This window comes from Leptonychotes weddellii, chromosome X (assembly GCF_054177405.1).
Source record: "Leptonychotes weddellii isolate Sample4059 chromosome X, ASM5417740v2, whole genome shotgun sequence".
NCBI lineage: Eukaryota > Metazoa > Chordata > Mammalia > Carnivora > Phocidae > Leptonychotes > Leptonychotes weddellii.
In genome coordinates, this window is record NC_138385.1 from 2,850,923 (window position 1) to 2,864,448 (window position 13,526).

The 13,526-nt window shown below is 43.8% G+C and overlaps 1 protein-coding gene across 1 annotated transcript in view; it reads right to left on the reverse strand.

Annotated features, from left to right (window-relative positions):
- PASD1 (PAS domain containing repressor 1) overlaps window positions 1-11,262 on the reverse strand; it is an 86,932-nt gene extending 75,670 nt beyond the window's left edge. Inside the window, exon 1 of the mRNA XM_081809298.1 lies at window positions 11,041-11,262. The gene's annotated coding sequence lies outside the window, so the exon portion shown is untranslated. The remainder of the gene's footprint in view (window positions 1-11,040) is intronic.
- Between the last annotated feature and the right edge of the window lie 2,264 nt (window positions 11,263-13,526).

Here is a 13,526-nt window from a genome sequence, read left to right on the forward strand (position 1 = left end):
GAGATTATGTTCAGTGAAATCAGTCAAGCAAAGGAAGTCAATTATCATATGGTTTCACTTATTTGTGGAACATAAGGAATAGCATGGAGGACACTAGGAGAAGGAAGGGAAAAATGAAGGGGGGAAAATCGGAGGGGGAGACGAACCATGAGAGACTATGGACTCCGAGAAACAAACTGAGGGTTTTAGAGGGGAGGGGGTGGGGGGATGGGTTAGCCGGGTGATGGGTATTACGGAGGGCACGTACTGCATGGAGCACTGGGTGTTATACGAAAACAATGAAGCATGGATCACTACATCAAAAACTAATGATGTACTGTATGGTGACTGACACAACATTAAAATAAAATAAAATAAAATAAAATAAAATAAAATAAAATAAAATAAAATAAAATAAAATAAAAACAAGGAAGGCCCGGATCAGGAAGGATATGAAGAGAACTAGAAGCAAGAGATACAGACGTCATATATTTTGCATAATGTCAAAGATCAACGATTGCAGCACTCCCAAACTCTATGCCACCTAATCTGTTCCATTTGAGGAATGATTTGTTCTTTGTCAATAATATCTGAATTGCGAGAAGTTTTTTTGCCAGTGTTCAATTTATTAGCAATGGCATTTACAAAACCATTTCAATTGGCTTTTCTTCCCAGGAGCACCTAACCTGGGCGATCTCTCTCCCAGCCCTGCACAAAGCCTATCTGCCCAGAAAAGCTTAGCTGGCCTCTGTCTCAGGGGGAAGCCTTTCAACAAAGAAAAGGGATTTGCATAAAGGTGGTCAGCTGAACACAGTCCCTATTTGAGGCTGTATAGCATTGAAAGGGCCTTTCTCCAACCTGGCAGCGTAATCCTCATGGAAAGCTTTTGTCCCAGAGGCTGTGGTAGGCTGCTTTATTCAGCTGACAATACACAGTAAAAGAATAAACGAGAACCGCCTCCTTTTGGTAAAGCTAAGGCAGCTGGCAGCCCACAAGCCTGACAGCTTATGGAATAAGAGGCAGGACAATTGTTATCCCCAGACCCAAAAGGTGCTCTGTAAGGGAGTGCCCACTGCTAGTGCTCCTGGCTGCATGCTGGGCGTTCACCACTCAAGACAAAGGTCCCGGGGCCACCTTCACATCAGAAAGGAGCAGTGGGATCTAGAAGCGCCAGCAAAGCCCTTCCCTACAATCCTTCTGAAAGAAATCAAAAAACCTTCCATCACTATGTAGCCCCTTCGATAGCTTCATAGAACACTATAATCATTTCCCATTAGAATGTTGAGAAAGAGCCAGCCTTCTTGTTTCTTTTGACATTTCCTTTTTAAAAAGAAATTTAGTCTAGTTTTCTTATTTTTAATAGCGTTAAAATTATAAAATGGAACTGAGAAACAATGCAAACATAATTCTACCACCCAGGGGCAAATATTGCCATTTCGGATGACTTCTTTCCAATCTTTTTTATGTAACTGTGAAAACTCTGTAAATACAGTTTGTTCCCAAGGCAAGTCTAACTGATCCCTATTTATCAACTAAGGAACAAGCCCTTCAGAAGTTAGGTGGCTTCTCCTAATTTATTTTAACCCCCTGACCTTAAGGTAATTTCCCAGCCCAATCTCCAGTTCCCCTCAACATTATTCCACTCTTCTATATATCCTAGGCTGCCTTATCCAAAAAAGCAGGGAAGTTGTCTCCCAGAATCTGAATAATTTTTTAAAAGGGGCCATGTCCATGAATGAAAACCCGTATGCAACAAAAATAACTTAAGACCAATACATGAATTATGTGCCAATATCGCATGAATGATCAAAAATATATATACCACCTTGGTAAAAAGTTACTCAATTTATTAGCCACACGGTTCTCAAATTAGAAGAAGGACCAAAGAAACCTTCCATTTCCTGAATGAAAGACTGCGGACCTCCTCACTTAAATGAACTCCCTAATTGTTGCTAACTCTTGGCTTTGCCCAAGCCACATGCCCTCCTGCCCACCCCACTCCCAGCCCCCATTCCCACCGAATTCTTTTTCTTAATGCTGATGGTTAAGACACAACCACATTAAAGTGAGGCTCTGCAAATGCCCTCACTGACAGCCACAACAGTGTCTCCGCTCGATACACTTCAAATGCTTTCTGTGATTACGTAAGTTGGAACTTCACACCAAAGGTTCCAACCTGTTTCTTGCGGAATGTAGAGAAAGATGAAACAGCTCTCACTGAGAGTTTCCAGATTTTTCATGTTGATTGACTTTGTTTGTGAATTTCACCTCAAAGTACAATCGTTTAGTGCAGACCTTTCAATTTCCCAAAGTCCTGCCTGTTACTTTAAAGAGTTCTCATTTCCGAGCACTGTGTGGTCCACACCATACAGCACAGCTCACACCTAGGTTCTTGAGAAGATCAGCAAATGGAGCTCATCTAGAAAAGGCTAAGAGTAAACAGCCCTTCTGAAGTCCTGTCTGCAGAGTACTCACGAATGTTTCAAAGTGGGTTTGACACACCCCAAGGAGGAGAGTGAATCTTCTACAACTCTTCACCTATGCTAAGGGAGATACTTATTTCTTCCTGTGGGGAAACGGCTGACTTACAAGTTCACACTTTAAAAGTTATTGATCCAGTGGCTTCACTAGGGAGGTTGCAAAACTAGTGGAAATCAACAATATTCTTGCAGTCAGAATGCTTGGGACCTAGTCCCAGTTCTGCACTAGCCATGTGACCTTAGGACAAGCCATCTGGCCTCTCTGAGCACCTGTAAAATGGTGCTAAGTCTGGACCTCGCCACCCCATAAGGTCCTCTCAGGTAGATCAGATACCATAAAGAAGGGCAAGTTCCATGAAAAGTCTAAGATGCACAGCACACCCATGTATTTGGTGAGTGCCCCAAATGATAAGGTTCATTTTAACACTGAATGTTAAAGTTCACTTAAGCAAGGAGACAAACAGCATGAAGACACACTGGGAGTACAACACCTCTTGGATGGCCTTCTTCTGAAAAACAATAGCATTCATGAATTCAACAAATACTGCAGCAAGTACAACATACATCGTCAAAAAATAAAAGGAAAAATCTTGGAACGTTGTGTGCATACATCTATTATGGTTAAATATCAATACAGAGAGAACACTAATCAAATTCATGAATTTATGCTTTAATTTCCAAAGCTAAATATTAGCTTGATTGAGTAATATCTAGTGTGCCTAGATCTCAGGTATTAGCATATGAAAGGCTGACTGCCCTTAGCTCCCTGCCCTCCCAGAGGTGCAACTTGTATATTTAAATATGGGGTACATTTATTAGTGGTCATGAACACTCTATAATCAGAGAACAACCTGTTACTTAAACAGTGTGCTTAATTGTTAGAAACAGAATCAGAAGAAAAACTCATCAACCTCCAAAGCACCCTTCCCTAGTGGGCCATTAGCTAAACTCAAGTCAGGACACATACTCCATAAATACGTATCAAGTAACAAGAACAATATTCTATTCCTCATAAACAGCATTCGTAAGTCAATTTAATATTTATGTAGTGTTTGGGAAAACCCTTACAGAGGTCTTACACTCTTGATAAAGGACAAAGGGAAAAGGTAAAGTTTCTTTGCAGACTGTGAACTGGGAGGCCTACCTCAAAGGCAGTTTAAGTGCTCTATTAAAAAACCTGAGGGCGCCTGGGTGGCTCAGTTGGTTAAGCGACTGCCTTCGGCTCAGGTCATGATCCTGGAGTCCCGGGATCGAGTCCCACATCGGGCTCCCTGCTCAGCGGGGAGTCTGCTTCTCCCTCTGACCCTCCCCACTCTCATGCTCTCTCTATCTCATTCTCTCTGTCAAATAAATAAATAAAATCTTTAAAAAAAATAAAAATAAAAAAAATAAAAATAAAAAACCTGAGAATTTTTTGACTCTTGTGTTTCAAGAGACTGATGTTCTGGGATAATCACCTTGAAAACCCAGTGGGAACACTGTGGCACACATAGCTTGAGTTCAGCTATCAACATTCAGACACAGCATGGGTTACATGGGCATGACTGGGGACAGAGCAGCTTTTTATGGCTGGAGTGGATAGGCATGACTCAGTTTCCCCACGCCACAGCCATAAAGAGGTGTCAATAGTCCACAGAAGCCTCTGCCAAAGGGAAACCTCCACAACTCTGGGTCTTTATTTCCAGCCCAGACTGTTCCCTTGAGCTCGGGCCCTGGATGCCTCCTAGATGTCCCACCAATACCTCACACTCGGGTTCTAAACTTGCCCAAACTGTTCCTGCTTCAGTGCTCCCCATCTCAGTAAATGGAACTAGTCATACAAGACAGAAAACTGTAGGGTACCTGGGTGGCTCAGTTGGTTACGTGTCTGCCTTCAGCTCAGGCCATGATCCCAGGGTCCTAGGATCGAGTCCCGCATCAGGCTCCCTGCTCAGCGGGGAGTCTGCTTCTCCCTCTCCCTCTGCTCTTCCCCCGCTTGTGCGTTCTCTCTCTCAAATAAATAAATAAAATATTTAAAAAATAAAAAGACAGAAAACTGTAGAGCCATTCTTAACAGCTCCTTCTGCATAACCCTCACCCAAATCCAATCCATCACAGTAAGTCCCAAAGGTCTATCTCCGAATCAGATGTGGTAGCTGTAAAGGCTGCTTTTAGGCAATAGGCTTGAGCAATGGAAACCTGAGTAAGGTCAAAGGGCCCACAGTGAGCACCGGGCTAAATGCACACAGGCCCACTCGGTGACCACCTCAGAATAGCCATAGGCCCTAGCTGACCAGTGGGCTACCTACAACCTGGCACAGATACCAAAAAAGGAAAATACCATACATCCCCATACCTCCTCAGTTTCCCCTGTTTACTACAGCCCCCCGCACCACTGCCTTCTGGCAGAGTCTCTCCTTTGCTGTCCTGTCCACTGCTCCTTTGCAGTGTACTCAATAAACTTCTATCTCCTTTGTTCTGCCTTATGTGAATTCTTTTACTGCCCGTGTCTCTGGCCTCCACCCGGTCGGGTTGCCCCCACAGTATCTGGAATCATGCTCTTTGTTAAAACCCTGCCATGGCTCCCTACTGTCCAAGAAATGAAAGACAACTCCTCAAATTGACCGACCCACCTGACTGGTTCCCCAACCCTTCTCCAATGGCCTCAGGACTAGTGACCCTCACTTGGTCACCTCCTGCTTTGGAAAACACCATGTTTCTTCAGTCCTCTTTGATTTTGTTCATCTATGCCCTTCCCTCCGCTTCCCCCTTATTCCATAAGGATATGGAATTCATCCTTCAAAGCCCAATCTAAATCTTTCTCTTTGAGGAAGATGTGCCAAGGCCCAACTGTTTCCCCCCCAACAAAGGAAGTCAGTCACATATTCAAGCATAATGCAAGCACTTCGTGACACAATCGCCCTCTAGCCTGTGGGGCTCGCTGAAAGCAGTATCTCTTACTCCACTGGCTTTTCGCCAGTCCCCAGCTCCAAGAATTCCTGTCAAATGTGAACGTGCTGAATGACATTTGAATTGGGGCTAAAAACAGAAGAATTAAGCTATACTTTCATCACAATTTTTTGTTGTTGTTTTACCACCACTAACCAACTGCTTTCCCCACAACCGTAATTACTTCATTAACCTAAACAGCTTTCAGTTAATTTAAGAGGAGTAGGAGGGTTTTTTGTTTGTTTGTTTGTTTGTCCAATTCATTCTAATCACTGAAGAATCTGGGTATCTGTGAATTGATCTGCAAACAAAGTTGCACACAATGGTCCTGGCTTAGTAAGGGAGAGAGACACAGCCTCTCTACCTGCCCCTGGCAATTAGAAGGGCCCGGTTCCCTCCCCTCCCCACAAATGCCAGGCCATGCTCAGCCAGGTTCAGAGGCAGAGATTTCTCTGTGCAATGACTTGCTGATGGGTGTGGGGGGTGGGGGGGCACCCAGGTCTTCTCATCACTAAGCCCAAACATCTCTCCAACCTAGCCATTTTGGCCCACGTACTTTCAAAGTCATGAGTTAATGCTTTCCAGCGATTCCCTGGAATTTAATGGAAAATATCCTCTTTCGATGCCTTGGTGTAGTCACACCTCTATGCTCCCTTTTCTTTTAGAACACAGAGAGAAATAAGCAAAACAAAGCTACGTACTTCAGACACAACTGGACCGTATTATTTCTTAGAGCAAGCACTTCAGTTGGCAGTATTTGTTTCTGAATGTGATCACAGCAAACGCATTCTGGCGTGATTAAAATAAACTGGCAACCTATTTGATTGCAGAACTGCTTAATTTTATAAAACAAGAGGAATTTATGATTCCTCCAGAAGTGACATTTTCTCCCTGGTACAGCTGCAGCTCTGGGTAAGAGAAGGACCCTGCTAAGAGGTCCTGTCATTGTCTGGGATGGACTTTCAGCCTGAGATTCTCCTGCCCTGACATTCAGAGTCAAGCGACTAACCTCAAAATAAGGCGATTAAAGTGGGAGTTCATTCCATCAAGAACAAGAAAAAAATTATTACTATGCTATTTTATTTATCGATGGAGATATACCATACATGAAAACCTTTCTCAGAATTGTTTAAAATGTATTTTCCTGAGAGAAATAACAACATTCACAAGGCAAGGACCCAAAAGAGAATCATTTTGTAGTGAAATAACCCGCCAGCATGGGAAATCCAAGTGTTCCTCCCTGGGTCATCACGCAATGACCCCCAGTGGCCTCGCCCACCACCCAAGGTCCCCTCACGCAGGGGACCACACCTCAAGCTGCTGAGCTACATAAATAAAGGGCTATCTTCATTTTAATCCAATTACATATGTAATAACCCCAGCTGACCAAGCCAGAGCCCCTGGATGATTCACTGGCCTGCTTGCTCACTCTGTTTTCCCAGTATCAAGCAAGCAATTAGAACTCTGGGGCTCCTCATCTGCCATTTTAAATTAGAAAAGGAAAAAACACACTTTTTTGAGGGGTTAGTCACTATATGAGAAGTTGATCCTCTTATTTCTTTTGTTTAAAGGAATAGGTCAAAAATAATAATGCAAAGTTCCCTTAATCAGTATAATGAAAATTATGCTTGCTTTCAAATTCCTTCTTTATGTGTGGGGTCAGAGAAATTAGTAATCTACTGATGAATACACCCCAGAAGAACAGCAGGGAAACTATATAGACCTTGCCCTGTCCTTCTTCTCCCTTTTTTTTCTCCTGGCCTTGCCAGATTTACAGCTATCTATTCTCTCATCTTTCAGGTTTTGCTTCCACCTGGGAAAGAGCAAAATTCCTTGAAATCTTAAAAATATTAGTTTCTACTTTGCTCACAACCTCCGAATCGCTTGGTGCTTTAACTGCGCTTCCCTAGTTTGCTAGGCACTGACCTTGTGGCTACTACCACCACCCACTGTGGGGCAATGGCATCTGGACAGCCATGTTTTAAAATACTTAAGAACTGATCACATTTCATGGCCATGATGGGTTTTTGTTTTGTTTTGTTTTGTTTTGTTTTTTCCAATTTCAATCTCGTAGTACATGGCTTTGTGGTAGTCTTACTTTCAGGGTTATAAACTATGCAACTATTTACATGCAAAGTTTGACTTTATAAAACGAAGGTAGTATGTGCTTGTCGGTAACAAAGTAAAATTTGGGACCCCTGCTAAAATAATTCATTAAATTTCTCTACCAAGTTCATCTGGTTGATTATTAAATAAAAACTCCATTTCTTTAGCTCATAGGAGAGTTAAAAGCTGCAGCTGCCTCCACGCCCAACCCAGTGCAGAACATGCTATTCTTCCTTTTTATTGACAGAAAAAATTATTCAAAATTGCCAGAGTTCCGGGCGCCTGGGTGGCTCAGTTGGTTAAGCGGCTGCCTTCGGCTCAGGTCATGATCCCGGAGTCCCGGGATCGAGTCCCGCATCGGGCTCCCTGCTCGGCGGGGGGTCTGCTTCGTCCTCTGACCCTATCCCCTCTCATGTGTTCTCTCTCTCTCATTCTCTCTCTCTCAAATAAATAAATAAAATCTTTAAAAAAAAAAAAAAAGAAAGAAAGAAAGAGACAACCCCTGGTCCAAATTCCATAAAAAAAAAAAAAATTGCCAGAGTTCCTTCCCTCTCATACTCAATTTGGCTGTATTTTTCAAAAAAAGAACAGTTTCAGAAAATCAATTTAAACACAATAAGACTATTTTAACATAAGTTGTTCTATTAACCATAAAAGCTTCTCCACAAACTGAGTTGTTCACTTGATTCGTTTTTATTTTGTTTACTTTGGGGGGGGGTCCTATTTACTTAATGCTGTAAGGGCACTTATTTATATTTATCTAGGCTTCAGTTACGAATACTACAGGTTTTTAGATTCATAAGGGGGGGTTCAGCTTTTATGTCAGCATTACTCCATTTTAAAACGGGATCTTCTGGAGTAGCTGAGAGTTGTCTGCTCTCAGTCTGGATGGGCTCAGATACCAGTCCTAATGCAAATGCCTTATCTTTTGAGAACAGAACCAAAGGAAACCTCAGGTGGCTCCTTTGAAAACTCACGCTTGCAACATGGCTTTCAGACTTGGAAAGTCTGCAGTTTCACCGTGAACCAGCTGCTCGGCCTCCTACAGCCAGGTAAATCTCCCGCTTCCCATCCCGCCTCAACTGTGCTAGCCTCTGGCTTTGCTACCCGCTCACCTTCCTCGCAAATCTGTTTCTCGGGTTTAGGCTGATGCTGGGAACTTTCTAGAAATTTCCAAAGAAGAGTGAAAGGGTGCTTCGGGCAGTGCCACCTGCGATGCCGTCCCTGTGGAGGCCTCAAAACGCCAGCCTTCCCACCTGCACACCCCACGGTCCTCCCAAGCAAGCCACCCTCCCGGGGTGCTCCGGAAGACGTCTCTGTGAACCCCCGGCTGTGGCAAATGGCAGCGTGCCACCCAAGGTCTGTCACCTCCCGGGAGCCCTCACCTGCCTGGGCTTGCCTCTGTCCTCTCGGAGGCCTCCACTGCGAGTCGGGTGCCCGGGGCCCACGGGAGCCGAGGGGCGGGCCGCGGCGGGCTGAGGGTCTGGAAGCTCCTCCTTGGCCTCCGGGTCTCGCTGAGAGCCCCGAGGGTCCGGGAATGAAGCGCCGTCTCCGATTCCTCAGAAAGTGAAACCCCCAAGCCAACGGTGCTCTCGCGGCACCGAGCAGGGGCCAAGGGCCATTTCCGCCTTGACCTGAGCTGTTGGGGTCACGGAGACCGCCTCCGGAACTGGGGTGCGGGACGCCCCTCCCGCACCGCTCCTGGCTTCCGATCCCCAAGGTTCCGCTCCAGCGCCGGACACTGCAGAGCGGCACCTGCTGAGGCCTGTGGAGCCGGAAGATGGGGGGTATTTTGGGTCCAATCGGGGCTCCATAGTGGAGCTAAAGAGGCTCAGATCTCCTCCTAATCAGAAAGGTCCCTGCAGCCGGGGGGGGGGGGAACCAAAATTTCATCCGTGGTTGAGTAGCAAGCCGAGTATCAAGCTGAGTATCAAGTCCTGCCGGGTCAATGCCGCTCTTCGGGGGCAGACTCGGTGGTGCCCGGAGCCCCAGAGGACAAAGGGGGGGGCAACTGTAGGCTGTTCCCCTTGACTTGTCATCTCATTAAGCATGACGATCCCAACCACGAGACCGCTTTCCTTCACCTTCCCAGTCTGCCCTCCTCACCAGCCTTTTCCTGCGGAGACATCACTACACGATTGGACTTCTCAGGTCTGTTTCTAAAGACTCAGAGAAGACAATTCCACCACTTCCCTCAGCCACTCACTCCAGAACTAAGTAATCCTCGCTGAGGAATAGATTTAACACGACATGTTGTTTTCTCAAGCTGGCCAATTTTGTTAAAAAGACAAGGTAGAAAGACCTCCAGTGAGTTGAGAGATTGAAAACCACCTTTCATTCTGACCCAGCATACAGTATGGGATGAACCAAGTAAATATTAATTTAACAATATCATTAATATTAAACTTTATTCATAATAGTGACAACCTTTGTCCCTCAAACAAGGACATGCCACAGAAAGGGCTCCAGAACTTTCTGTCTACAACACGATCTTTCCGATTTCAAAACTGGACCGTTCAATCATTGCACAAAATATATGTATATGTAGGATGTAAAAATATATCAAAACACCATGTTGTACACCTCAAATATATATTTTTTTAATTTGTCAATCATATCTCAATAAAGCTGGGGGGTGCATCACCATGGGGGGCGGCTTTGGATATATTCTTTTCCTCATTCTAAAATTAAACTTAAAATCCTGGTACCCCTGAAACTAACATAACATCGCATGTCAACTATGCTTCCATTAAAAACAAGTTAAAATCCTAAACTCCTTATGGAGTTTAGAAAGAAGCTCCTAAACTCAGTTTCAGGAGGGACTCATTTTAAAACAGTATGACTCTTCCCAAAGTGCATTTTAAATAGACCATTCGGATTTGTAGCCGTCGTACAGCCTTCAGGCACCACAAGCTCTAATTATTAAGTTTCAAAGCTTCAGCATGGCATGACATCCGAAATAACCAGGAAATGATAGAGCAAGAAGTTGTTCAGTGAAGCAGGCATTTACATAACACTTCCCATTGTCCCCAACTCTCAAGTTCTTCTCATCCTAAAACAAATCAATTCTTTCAGTGCCAGATTACATGCAAGGAGGGAAGGATAACATGTAGGTAGGTAATGCTTGTCATTTGTAGAGCATATCATCAGCATTAGTTACCTTTAATTACACAATTACTACTGAGCTGTCAAAGACAACAGTCAAAAGAGAGGGATTACTAAAAGCATTAATCCTAAAATGACTGACCAACCTTCCTCAGAAACAAACCATGACTCGCTCCCAAAAGCAGAGAGATTAGCAGCAGCAGAGCAGGAAGAGCTTGGGCTTAAGTATAAATCTTGGCCAGTCTTGGAGAATGTCATTAACTTCTCTGAAGCCACAGTGTCCTCTCACCAATGGACCCAATAATAAATAGTACCTGCCTCATAGAGTAGGGAGGATTCGATGGGATGATTCATGCAAAGTGCCTGGCACAGAGCCCAGCAAGAAGGAGGCCTTGGTCAGTGGGGACGTAATTACGATCAGGAAGCACAATGAAATACTCACCAAAGGCAGGCAGGGTTTCCAGATGTCCATCCCCTCTGAACACAGCATGCAAGATTTGGGGAACTTCCACCTGAGATTCTTCTGATCTTGCTTGGAGGTACCACGTTACCTCTGGTGCTTCTCACAGGGGACCTGCCAATATCAGAGACTAGGCATTCCTCTGCAAAGAAAGAACAGCCATGAGTAGCCTCTATGGCAAGCCCCAAAATTCCATGGAAATCTCCAAAGGAATTCCCTGGAAGACAAAAAAAATAAATAAAACAAAAAAAATAAGTGATGTAACATTTTATCTCCGTGTGGGGATCAAACTGCCGGTTGTTTGCTTCATCCCCAAAGGAAATAAGTATCCCATTTTTACATCTCTTGAGGGAAAAGACAACACACTTGCACAAAATCAACTTCAAGTCACTCCTGGCTTATAAGAGCACTCACACCTTTGTTCATCTCCAGTTCAGTCAGATGCCATTTTGTGAAAATGTAGTAATATTTCTAGTACATCTGGAATACATGGATCAATGTGTGAGTTGAGTTTCTGTTAAAAGTCCCCCATTTTTCCTGGTATGATACTAATATATAGTGGTGTACTTTAATGAAGTATGATCTATTTTACTTATGGGAAAATTCAATGATAAATACATGAAAGGAATTTAAGGAGTGCTATTTCATTCCATCTTGAATTAAAAAAAAAAAAGCAATCAGTGATTTCTGCAAGGATCCACCCTTTTAGTCCACATCCCCATCAGCTCTGGCCTGCACCCCTGACTGGAGTCCTTCCTACTCTCACTCTTGTCCCCACCAAACTGGTCTCCACCCAGCAGCCACGGTGGCCTTTCAAAAAGTTCATGTCACATCAAATGTCAATCAGGCGACGACTGCGCCACAAGCACTTCGGGCTGTTGAGGAAAACCCCATCCCATTCTCACCTCCTCTAATACCCCCCCAATCATAATGGGTGCTCTTCTCTTCTCACTGCACAACAGTTAGAACTTTGCTAGAGCTTTTACTAAATATTTTAATGTGACAAACTACGGAAGAGACACGTTCTGGCATTGAAACCAGAAAAAAAGATAATTTTTTTTTTCTGGGAGATCATTAACTAAAAAGAAAGACCAATTGTTAAAATATGTTCCCAGAGGGCCTAAATGCCCACGTGTTCTTCCTGTACTCTCAACTTAGCAAGAGTAAGTTTGGAACATTCAGATTACCTACGCTCTCCAACCTACAGACTGTGGGTGAACCGCTAAGGATCTCTTACAAGGATGGGAGTGGGGTGGAAGTATGGAACTTCCTGGGGGTTCTGCCTTAGTGATGCGGGCATAGCCAAGTGAATCCTTACTGATGGGTTAGCCCAAGCCCCTCATTTTCCAACTAAGGACACTGAAGCCCACTGAATCCTTTGGGAAGGACTGTCCAGAATCTGAGAGCCCAGAAGAAGGACTGGCTGCTCCCACTATATCATGCCCTCATGTATTTTGGATCCACAAAAAGTCCCTATGTCTGGTGATAAGGATGTCTTTTTACTTCTTAGTATAGGGAGGGTATTTTTCATATGGGAGATTTGTTTCCAGAGGAGGGCCTGAGTGTCTTTGCACCAATTGCTTCCCAAGTAGCTTCAATTCAAAATAATCAGTACACCACTGTGGTACATTTTGGGCAGCCTTCCCTTGGCCCCCACAGCACAGGACCTTAGGATGCTTTTATAGGAGAAAACATCTTCACTTAAGACTGTGAGCAAGGCATGTTTTTGTTCTCTGGCCATTCCTTTCAGCATTTGTATAATTATCTGTAGCTTCAGTTGCTATGGAAAGCAAACACCACTTACCATGACAACCATAACAGCTTAAGGTACGCAGCTTGATTCAGACTGTGAAGCTTCAAACACACTGAAGTGTGTAGGGCTTTAATATCCCTCCTTTAAAAAAAAAAAAAAATCAACCAAATGTTCTTCTCCCCAGAAAAGCCACCTGAGTATTCTCCACTTTCTCTGTGTTATCTGTCATGAAAAGCCAGCATACCTCAAGGAATACCTGCGGGCTGAAATCAAAGGAAATTTTAGTAAAAATTGATTTTAAAAAAAAGGTTGGTAAGAATCAAAGAAAAAAGAAATGAAGATCTACTGATCTACTGTGCCAGCAGCAACATGCCAGAAGTGTGTAGATTCTTTTACATACATACATACATTTCATCTGATTGTGATTGTACCTCATTTTACAGAAGAGAGAAACAGACCCAGGAAAACGAAATAACTAGTCCAGGGAGACAGAACTGGGATTCAAACTCAGAGTGGGCTGGCTCCACCCAGCCCACCATACATTGTTTATTCAAACAGTCTAGTCACCGGATTATTTTAATCAGTCCAAAACCGAGGGTTCAGAATGAATTTTTGTCAAAAAAATTTAGAAAACAAGTAGTTCTTGTTTTTAAAAAATCAATCCACTCCTCCAATCACTGGCCTTCTTGTCTCCCAGTATACCCAGTATACTCCG